This window comes from Herpailurus yagouaroundi, unplaced genomic scaffold (genome assembly GCF_014898765.1).
Source record: "Herpailurus yagouaroundi ecotype Mexico unplaced genomic scaffold, PumYag 197, whole genome shotgun sequence".
In the NCBI taxonomy this organism is placed as follows: domain Eukaryota; kingdom Metazoa; phylum Chordata; class Mammalia; order Carnivora; family Felidae; genus Herpailurus; species Herpailurus yagouaroundi.
In genome coordinates this window covers 31,348,310-31,359,044 of record NW_024412428.1, presented here as the reverse complement: position 1 = coordinate 31,359,044, position 10,735 = coordinate 31,348,310, and the positions used below count along the sequence as shown (strand labels likewise).

The following is a 10,735-nucleotide window of genomic DNA, read 5'->3' as shown; positions in this document are numbered from 1 at the left end:
CAGTAGTGATATTAGATCATAGCGTATTCCTACTTTCAATTTTTTGAGAAAACTCTGTACTGTTTTCCACCAACAGTGCATGACAGTTCCTCTTTCTCCACATCCTCACCAACACTTGTTATTTCTTGTCTTTTTGATTCTATCCATTCTTACAGATGTAAATTGATATCTCATTGTGGTTTTGATTTGCAGTTCCCTGATAATTAGTAATGTTGAACATCTTTTCATGTGTCTGCTGGCCATCTGTATGTCTTCTTTGGGAAAATGTCTATTCAGGTCTTCCACCTAATTTTAATCTGATTGTTGGTTTGTTGGGTGCTGAGTTGTATAGTTTATGTATTTTGGATACTAATCCCTTATCAGATTTACAATTTGCAAATATCTTCTCCCATTCAGTAGATTGACTTCTTGTTTTATGGATAGTTTCATTCACTCTTCAAAAGCTTTTTATTTTGATGTAGTTTCAATAGTTTATTTTTACTTTTGTTTTCCTTGCCTTAGGATATTATGCCCATTTTAAAAATGTTTAAATAATTAGCCTAATACCATACAGCTAAACAATAAATGAAAGTGTTGAAAACTGAGCACAGATTCAATTCTAAAACCCACGCTCTTTTCAAAATGCAAGGCCATCATTTTTGTAGGTGAATCACTAAAAATATAAACGAATGTATTATTAGCTTGAATTTCTAGATATTTTAGAAAATTAATTTTTTTCTACCAATTTACGTTAAAGGATCAAATGATACACTTTACTGCATCATTAAAGTGACTCCTTCTAGTATCAGAACTACTTTCTTTAGAGATGTCCCACTTATTTTCTTTTTGCCTGTTGCTCACATTTCTTAAAAATCTTCCCTCATCATCCCCTTCCCATAATGATATATTCTTTTCTAATGCAATAGAATACAATTAGCGCATTCTAATTTTAACCAATCTATGGTGCTGATTCAGCATAACAGACACACAGCCAATGCATTTGTTACAAATGCCTTGACTAGAACTTTGGCAAAAACAGTGATAAAATTAACTAACCTAATGTAGTTTATCACTTAGACCACTTTCATCTTGTTGCTGCTTTACAGGATTGTTAGGGAAATAGTTATCAAACTCTCAGACAACTATCAAATCCTAGCCCAGCCACTTCTAGCTATGTGATACTGAGCTGTAGTACTTTTCTGAAAAATGAAGATATAAAATCTATTTTTCATATTTGTTGAGAGTTAATATAAAAACTACCTGACTTTATGTCCAGCCACATAATAGGAATGGATGGTAATAAATTGTAGCCATAATTATGAAAAGACCCTAAAGAAGTTTTGATGAAAATGCATCCTAATGATTATTTATAGCCAAGAAATCCACTCCCAGTAAAGTTAAACTACATATTCCTCTGTATATTGCCAAGGTCGACAATATGCTGATTTAATTGAGCTTCAGGGAAACTACTTTTTTCAAACATGCTTCAGCTCATATCCTAGAAGTAATAGTACTTCATTTCATTTAAAACAATATGTCAACAAGAAAATGTTTGTGATTTCTTATTAGAATCACTATTGACATTACGACTGGAGATATCAAAGAGAGTGAAAATGCCAAAGATCTATGCCAGCTTATCTCAAAGTTTTAAATGTAAAAACTATAATTTTTATTTTTTTGTTGACCTATCTTCAAAACCACAGAAAAATTCCTCAGGTCTGTCCCCGGTACAGATAAGCACATCAAAGGCATTCTTTATTTCTTTTACTGTTTTTTCTGGTTTCTATCATTTTAAAATTCTTTTTGTTAATTTCCATTTTGTCTACTTTTCCCATTAGAACCTCTAAAATATTTATCAGAGTTATCTCAAATTTGTCTGATCTTTCCAACATCAGTATCACATCTGAGTCTAACTTTTAGATTTGCTTTGTCTCTTCAGACTGTTTTTTCTTTATCTTTCTGTGTAACTTGTAATTTTTGGCTGAATGTTAAAAATATTGTTTAGTATAGATGACTAAGGGTTGTTTACTTATTTATTTATGTAAATGGTTATGTAATTGGAGTATGAACACAATATCATCAGTTATTTGAAATTTGTTAAGCTCATTTTTATGGCTTAGCATACAGGTCAATTTTTATAAATGTCCTATGTGTACTTCAAAATATATATTTTAGTGGACATATGTCCAGGTATAAAGTTTGTAAGTGATATTCTCTATGTTATATACAGCAGACATTTTTTTGCTATTTTTGTTTTGAGCATCTATCAATACCTTATGAAGGTATTTTTAAGTCTCTCCTTATATGTTGGTATATTTATCAATTTCTTAAAGAAAAGACCTATAAAATATGCTTTATAACTTTGGGGGTGTTGTTCTTTTTTTTTTTTTTTTTTTTTTTTTTTTTTTTTAAGAGAGAACACAAGTGGGGGAAGGGCAAGAGAAAGGGACAGAGGATCCAAAACAAGTTCTGTGCTAACAGCAGAGAGTCCCATGCAGGGCTCAAACTCATGAACCATAAGATCATGACCTGAGCCAAATGCTCAACTGAGCCACCCACACACCCCAGAGGGTGTTATTGTTACATGTATTCTTAGAGCTATTATAGCTCCCTTATACATTGAGCAACTTTTCATATGCCTCACTCACATTTTTTAACCTCAGAATGCTTTTCCTTTAAAATCTGTCTGAAATTGTATAATTATATCACTTTTATTTGCTTGTGTTTGTAGGGTAATTCTAATTTGTATTTTATAATTTCAACATAAATCAGTCTTTAAAATGTATGTGTGTGACTTAGAAGCAGAATATAATTAATTTTGTGTTTTGCTGAGATTACACATTTCACTGATTTTAAAAAAGATAATTCAAGGGGCACCTGGGTGGCTCAGTCGTCTAAGAATCTGACTCTTGATTTCAGCTCAGGTCATGATCTCACAGTTCGGTTCTTGGGATCAAGCCCCATGTCACCATGTCAAGCTCTGCGCTGATGGGCACAGAGCCTACTTGGGACTCTCTCTCTCCCTCTCTCTCTGTCCCTCCCCCACTAAACTCTCTTTCAAAATAAATAAATATCTTTAAAATAAATGAATACAAATAAAAAGTTTAATGTGTTCTTCAATATTTCCATTATGTGCTTTCTTTCAACTTTCTCTTTAAATGTTTTATATCTTCCATTCTGGGTTTGATTTAAAACAAGTTTTTTTCTTCTTTTCCTTATTCCATTTGTTCCCTTCAACTTCTTTAAACATTATAATGATTCTTTTTAGTGATTAGCATAGCTACTTAAATACACAGATTCAATCCTGTCTAGTTATTCAATACCTTTACCTCATTCTAAAATACACAAGGATCTTAAAATGCTTAAACTCTGAAAACTTTTTCTCCAATTGTATGTCCATTGTATTCCAGCATTTTAGCTCTATCTTGGTTTTCCTCAAATATTAGAATTTATATGTTTTTTTTTATGGAGTCAAGGTTTATTTCCACTTATCCACCTATTTTGCAATGTGTCCACTTAATATTAACCCTTCAACTCTAAATTTCCACCTGTAATCACTTTTCTCATATCTGAAGTACATCTGAGAAAAGCTACTGTATTAAAAATATAGAAAGAATAACATAGAATAACATAGAATAACAAAGAATAACATAGAAAGAATCTCTATGTTTTTCCTCACTTCATCTGAAAATACATTTACTTAAATTTTGTTAATTAAACATAGGATAGTTTAGGGGCACCTGGGTAGCTCAGTCAGTTAAGTGTCCGACTTTGGTTCAAGTCATCATCTCATAGGCTCGTGAGTTTAAGCACCATGTCAGGCTCTGTGCTGACAGCTCAGAGCCTGGAGCCTGCTTCAGATTCTATCTCCCTCTCTCTGCCCCTCTGCCACTCGCACTTTGCCCGCCTCTCTCTCTCTCTCTCTCTCTCTCTCTCTCTCTCTCAAAAATAAACATTAAAAAAAAAAAGGTAGGATAGTTTAACCATCTATAAAATTAAAAACTGGAGACTATTTTCTCTCAGAACTTCAAACATATTATTTTTATGTCTCTGGCCTCCATCATGCTGTTCAAAACCTGTTCTCATTCTAATTGCAAACTCATTGTAGATTATTTTTCCCTAATTTTTTTTTTATATTTCTTCATATTATTTAGTTTCCAATGATTATCTATGTGTCAATTAACTATTTTTTATTCTGTTGGAATTTGCTAAAATTCTTGATCTGAGAAAAGATACCTTTGAATAATCCTATAAAAATTGTTATCCATTATATCTTCAGATAGTTTGGCTTCCTTATTCTCATTTTTATACTTACATAACTTTGTTAACTTTTCTGTTGGATCTTATTCACATTAGCATTCATATTGACAACTCTTTCTTCCCTCTCTGAGGGACATATTGAGTCAGGTCTTCAGATTTCCCTGCTTTCCCAGTCCTACTTGTGGTCCACCAGTTTACTATTCATTTTGTCCAATTTACTATGTATAATATAACCTAACCTTTGTATCATTTTAACTTAGTATTTAATTTCATGATTTAATTTTAACTAATCCACCAACTGTAGAGTCAACAATTATATATTTTTTTAATTCTTCAGATTCTTCCTAATTATTTGACCCATGTGTAGTTTTTTCATCCTTGCTTAAAATATAAAACTAGGGGCGCCTGGGTGGCTCAGTCGGTTAAGCGTCCGACTTCAGCCAGGTCACGATCTCGCGGTCCGGGAGTTCGAGCCCCGCGTCAGGCTCTGGGCTGATGGCTCAGAGCCTGGAGCCTGTTTCCGATTCTGTGTCTCCCTCTCTCTCTGCCCCTCCCCCGTTCATGCTCTGTCTCTCTCTGTCCCAAAAATAAATAAACGTTGAAAAAAAAAATTTTTTTTAAATAAAATAAAATAAATTATGAAATTAATATTAACCTAATGCTATTTTTAGCATTACATATATTAAAATGAGTTTTATGTTGCATATATAATTATTGTAATATCTAAAAATTTGTTATGTCTCATCCTACTTCCTGTTTTTCTCACCTTCACTTTTGGTACATTATTTTCTACATGTTTAGGATATCTCTTTTTAAATTTCAAGTAATTTTTTTCTTGGAACTTTGTAGAAGTACTGTGACACTGAGCTGAAATTACATTCTTTCAGAGAGTATTTGTTTTTATACCTGTTGATTACTCAAGAATAGTACTGACTTAGAAGACTATTTAAATTCTCACTTTGAAGAGATGGGTTATTTTTAAAATTTTCTTTGGTTTGTTGAGTTTTTCTTTGTTTGTATATTTTTGCTCCAAAGTGGTTTGAACTATAAAAATCATAAGAGGTCCATTAGATGTCACATATTCATAAGGGAAACTAATTTCCTCCCTCTCCTGAGTACTAAAACATCAAGATAGTCAGGTTTCATTATTGCCCCCTTTTTTCAGGAGAGTTTATTTCTTGTTCACATTTACATTGATTGTATGGCCCAAACTGATCACAGTGTTGAGCATGTGTGCACAGGATGTTGTGGGAGCAAGAGGATTTTTTGTTAGATTCCATCTTGGACAGAACCTAGGCTTTCTCTTGGTTCACTGCACCCCAGACAGCCATTGTGGGAGAAGCTCATGTTTTCCCAGGAGTCCTCCTTTAATTTCCATTTTTAGACACTATCTGATCTTTACTTCTGTGACTTCTCAGCAATTAATATAACAAAGTTTAGTTTTTCCAAACTGCAGTTATTCCAAGATACCTAGTTTTATAAACAATTAGCAAGAGAAGTTACTAATGAGTTTTTAACTAAACGAGTACTTAAAACTGAAAAATTTTGTAACAGAGTTACTCTTAAAAGAGCAAGATTGCTTCAGTAGCTTAGACTAACTTCAAAGTGCAAATCAGTTTAGGAACTAATTTGTAAGAGTAAAATATCCAACTATCACTTCTTTATTTACACCCTATTTTTTAAAAAATCTAATCACCTAATGAAAAAACTTGAAAATATGAGTTTTCTACTTTTAAAAGCTTTAATTGCTGAGGGTAATGACTCTGAAAAGAGATTATATTTTTATTGCCTGGGATGTTCTTCCGTAGCAGAATCTGTTCATCATAGCAGAGTGCAAGTCTTAGGGGATTGCGTTAATGGACCGTGCTGCCACCAATAAACACCTTGAATTGGTAGTTATTTTAGAGAAAAAGAAAGTCACTCTTTCATAGATTGGGTCTTCTAAATGCACTGTGAAATAAAGGGCACATAAGCTTAAGAGTAATTATTCCCATTATGCATACTTTTAGGACTCATGACAGTGAGATAACAAGGAAAATAAATGTAAAATAAGCATGCATGGAAAGTTCATCAAGGATGAGATTCTCAATGAATGTATCAGATGAAGAAATGTGCACACATAATACATTTATAAATTTTTTAAATCAATCATCTCATGATATAAACAGACAAAAATACTGTATTAATGGGTACTTAATGACAGTAAGTGACAAAGCTGTTTCTCATGGCACATTATATATCATGGTTGGGGGGAGCATTACTCTTTTACATCCGATGTGTAAGTTCTATTCAGGAAACTAAGAAAATCGGAATTTTTTGTAAGTTTGTTTGTTTGTTTGTTTAGAGAGACAAAGAGAGTGTGAGCAGGGAAGGGGCAAAGGGAGAGGGAGAGTGAGAATCCCAAGCAGGCCCTGCATTGTCAGCACAGAGCCTGACCTGGGGCTTGAACTCATGATCTACGAAATCATGACCTGAGCTAAGATCAGGAGTTGGACGCTTAACTAAGCCACCCAGGCGCCCCAAAAAAATCAGAATTTTTATAGTGAAAGTAAGTCTCTACTATCTAAAGGTAAAATAACAAGTTATCAAGACTTGATATCAAAGTAAAGTCTCACAGAAACCATTTTCTGGATAATTTCATCATCCCCTACTATGTCGCCTCCTCACAAGAACTTTTTAAATAAAGATAAATACTGCCACCATGTTCAGTTAAATGGGATGTCTGGAACACATAAAAATTAAGAATATTCTTGTCCTTGAATTACATACTTTCCAATATACTGCAAGTTGAAATCTAGGTTGGGAGATTTCCATGAATGTGCATGTCACCTTTGCACAAGGGCCGTGGTGGTCTTCTATGCATCTTTCCAATTTTAGTGCACGTGCTACCAAAGTGAGCACTGGGTGCAAATATTTTTCAATATAAAATCATTTAATATTGAACAGAAGTGAGGAAAAGTGTTTAGTTTATTTGAACAAAGTTCATTGACAACCTACGTATTTCAAAACTATCAATATATTTAAGCCATCAAATATACCATGGAACCATCATATTAGATAACTCTCTTAATTTCTCACAATTCTCGTCATCATTCAGGGGTTCTCTTTTAATGAGTACTCGACATTGAAGAAAACATTTTATATTGTGAGTCCTGGACTACTAAGCTTTTATTTCTGAGCACAGTCAGCTGTTAATTTAGTAGTTATTACCAGGATAGCAAAAGTGTATGTTATGTAAACAGTGAAGAGAGATCCTTAACATAGATTTCCCTGGGGAATTAGGAGTAGTTAAAGATCACCGGGTTACAAATGAGCTTAGTCTTAAAGGAAGAATTAGAGAAACATCAGTGAAAATGCTGGAGAATCATTCCGGAAAGAGCAATTAGAAGATGCAAAATCATGAAGACATAAAAATATACAATTTCTTAAAAGAATTTTAGAAGGAGTGATATGTCCTCCTGAATCGGGTGAGTTTTTGATGATGTGGCAGGAGTCTGAGGCTAGAGAGTAAATCTGGGGCCAAAATACTGAAGGCTTTGGGGAGCTGAGTGTAAACACAGAAGTGACAAAGTTTTTTATGTTTTACAAATATCTTAGGGTCTCTAGGATGGAGTACAATGACAGGGGAACATACAGGAAGATGGTGCAACAATACAGATGAAAAAACTGAATTAAAAGAGGTAACCATCAGTATAACAAGGAGAGGGCTGATTTGAAGATACTAAAGGAATAACAGATATTAATGTCCATTTTATGTGTCTACCAAATAAAACAAAATTTGTCTCAAACTACACTGTCTAATAACATGTCCTCTAGCCTCATATGACTATACACATTTAAATTTATGTCAGTTAATGTTAAGAAAATTTTAAAGTTCAGCTCCTCAGTAGCATTAGCCACATTTCAAGTGTTCAACAGTCGTATGTGGTTAGTGCTACCATATTAGAAAGTATTAATACTGGACAGTGCCAGTGTAGAGTTAATCCCAGATATTTAATGTGAACTACTTGTGATTAAGAGTAAGTACTCAATATTAGCAGTCATTCTGAGTGGGGATGTAACGCTGCAATTGTACTTTCAGGTAATACCAGCATATCCTGCAGACCCAGATGTAAACTAGACCCCAGTGTTTTATTTCCAGTCAACTGGTTGTATGCAATTGTTACAAGGCAATGGGTGTGGACTGATGGAAAGGAGGCAATGAAGAAGAAATCAGTTTCAAAAAAGACTGAGACATTTGCTTATGCAACTTACTTGTATATTCCAGCCTTGCCAAAACCCATTTTTTATATATTATTTCTACTTGATGATAGATTGTTGCTACACATGTCCAACTTTTTATAAATAAATGGATCAGACATGGAAAACTTGGGCCGCATGGTTATCTGATATCCAGGAGGGACCACCCTCCCTTTCAATCAAGGTGCTCTATGTCGGTGACCTGGCTTTAGTCTAGCACTGGGTATAAGGCCATGATTTTGCACTGTACTGACTCAAGTCTTTTTTTTTTTTTTTTTTTTTTTTTTTTGGCCACCAGATCTAGAAGGCTTTTTTTTTTTCCCTCACTTTTATATTAGTCATGCAATATTCGAGTATGCTCTCCATCTATTTGATTTCTTGGGAGATCAAGATTAATGAGATGTTTGGTCCCTGTGGGCCAAGTAAGTCCTTGCTGTTCTTTACAATAAATTGTCAGAAGACATTCTCCATGAATATTTTCATGCTTTCCCATAATCCTTACTTAATTCTAAGTAAAGAGGATGTTTGAATAAGAAAGGCTTTGGAAGCTAGATATAATGTAGCACTCTGAAGAAATTTACAGAATTGTCTCCCTGGGGTCATTTCTTTACATTCATGTTGAGATGTGACTCTATTCATGGGTCAAGTAGCAAGAAGAATTAGTATCCCCTTGAAAGTGTCTGCCCCAGAAAGATTAACAGAGGTTTTAAGCAAAGGAAGGTTCATTTCCTCAGGTACCAGTGGTCAGGTTACTTAAATGGCATAGGGAAGCTTAGAGTTATTATAGGTTCAAGTTGTCAGTTTCTTCTAAGCCCAACCTGTTCACAGGGTTAAGCTCCAGTTTAATAAAACAGGAAATGAGATGAGAGGCAGTTAATTGATAACTGCCACAGAGTAGGATCGATTTTTTTGAAAAAGGAGCAAATGCAAACAATTTCCACAGATGTAAATGTTTGAATAAGATGGTGCCAGGAAAACAAGTAGGTTATTTGACTCAGAAGTAGTCAATATTTTACTCTACTCCTCACTGCTGGTGAAACACAATTTATCAATACATTCTCCATCCTTGAACCCTATTGAGATACACATACCATCATTCTCAACAAAATAACATTAAGCCCAATTATCACTTCATGCCTAAATTAAAACCTCCATTTGGAGACATTTTTTTAAATTTTTTAAAATTATTTATTTTGAGAGAGACAATGAGAGTACAAGTAGGGGAGGGGCAGAGAGAGAGGGAGAGATAGAATCTCAAGTAAGTTCTCAGCTGCCAGCACAGAGGCTGACATGGGGCTTGAACTCACGAAACCGCGAGATCGTGACCTGAGCTGGAACCAAGAGTCAGATGCTTAACCAACTGAGCCACCCAGGCGCCCCCACTTTGAGATAATTTAATATAGTAAAATATATTTTAATGGAGATTGATGGCATTTGCTTGCATTTAATAAACGCTCTCATTAAAATACTCATAATCAAGTGTGAAGATGGATAGTACATCTAACACTATTTACTTTTTGCAGAAATTGAGGAACACAAAAATTAAGTGATCCCCAAACTAATGAATGAGTTAAGAATTAAATTTTCATCTGATGATTCAGTGTTGACCAGCATGTATTACTTATTTTATGACAACAGCTATTTTTGTGAATTGTTTTCCTTTTTTTTTTCATGCAGGGCAATGGACACTAATCATCACATGACTGTGTTACATGTTATATGATGTGTTACATAGTATATGATCTCTGTCTCAAAGTCCAAGGGACACTAATCATCACATGACCGTGTTACATATTATATGATGTGTTACAGATTATATGATCTCTGTTTCAAAGTCCAAGGGAAAATATATTCCACAGTGTAAGGGGAAGCAGATATATGTCTTTTAGGTAATAGGCTTGCCAAAGTTAGGAGAAAATGAGATAAATAATCAGTAATTTTTTCTTATGTCAATTGAAAATAAAAGGTAAAAACTTGCCAGTTCTTCCATTTATTCCACCTGCTATTTTCATGCTTTATCGCTTCAAATGTTTCACTCCTTCTCAGCCATTTTTACTTACAAAAAATTATCCATGTTCTTCTGAATTCACCTAAGAACCCCTGGCACGTGGACTGCTTCAGTGCTTACCCAGTAGTATAAAAACTTCCCACAAATTCTGTCTGTAGACTATTCTGCCATTGATTCATGCGTGACACTCGTCTGTTATGCTGAGAGATACTCGTCCATTCACTGCTGTGGGTACTCTAAGACTTCTTC

General features: G+C 34.2%; 1 non-coding gene across 1 annotated transcript; it reads right to left on the bottom strand.

Moving 5' to 3' along the window:
* Window positions 1-7,033: 7,033 nt before the first annotated feature.
* On the bottom strand, window positions 7,034-7,140 carry LOC121013050 (U6 spliceosomal RNA). The gene has a single exon (XR_005782479.1). It is a non-coding gene; the product is annotated as a U6 spliceosomal RNA (small nuclear RNA).
* Between the last annotated feature and the right edge of the window lie 3,595 nt (window positions 7,141-10,735).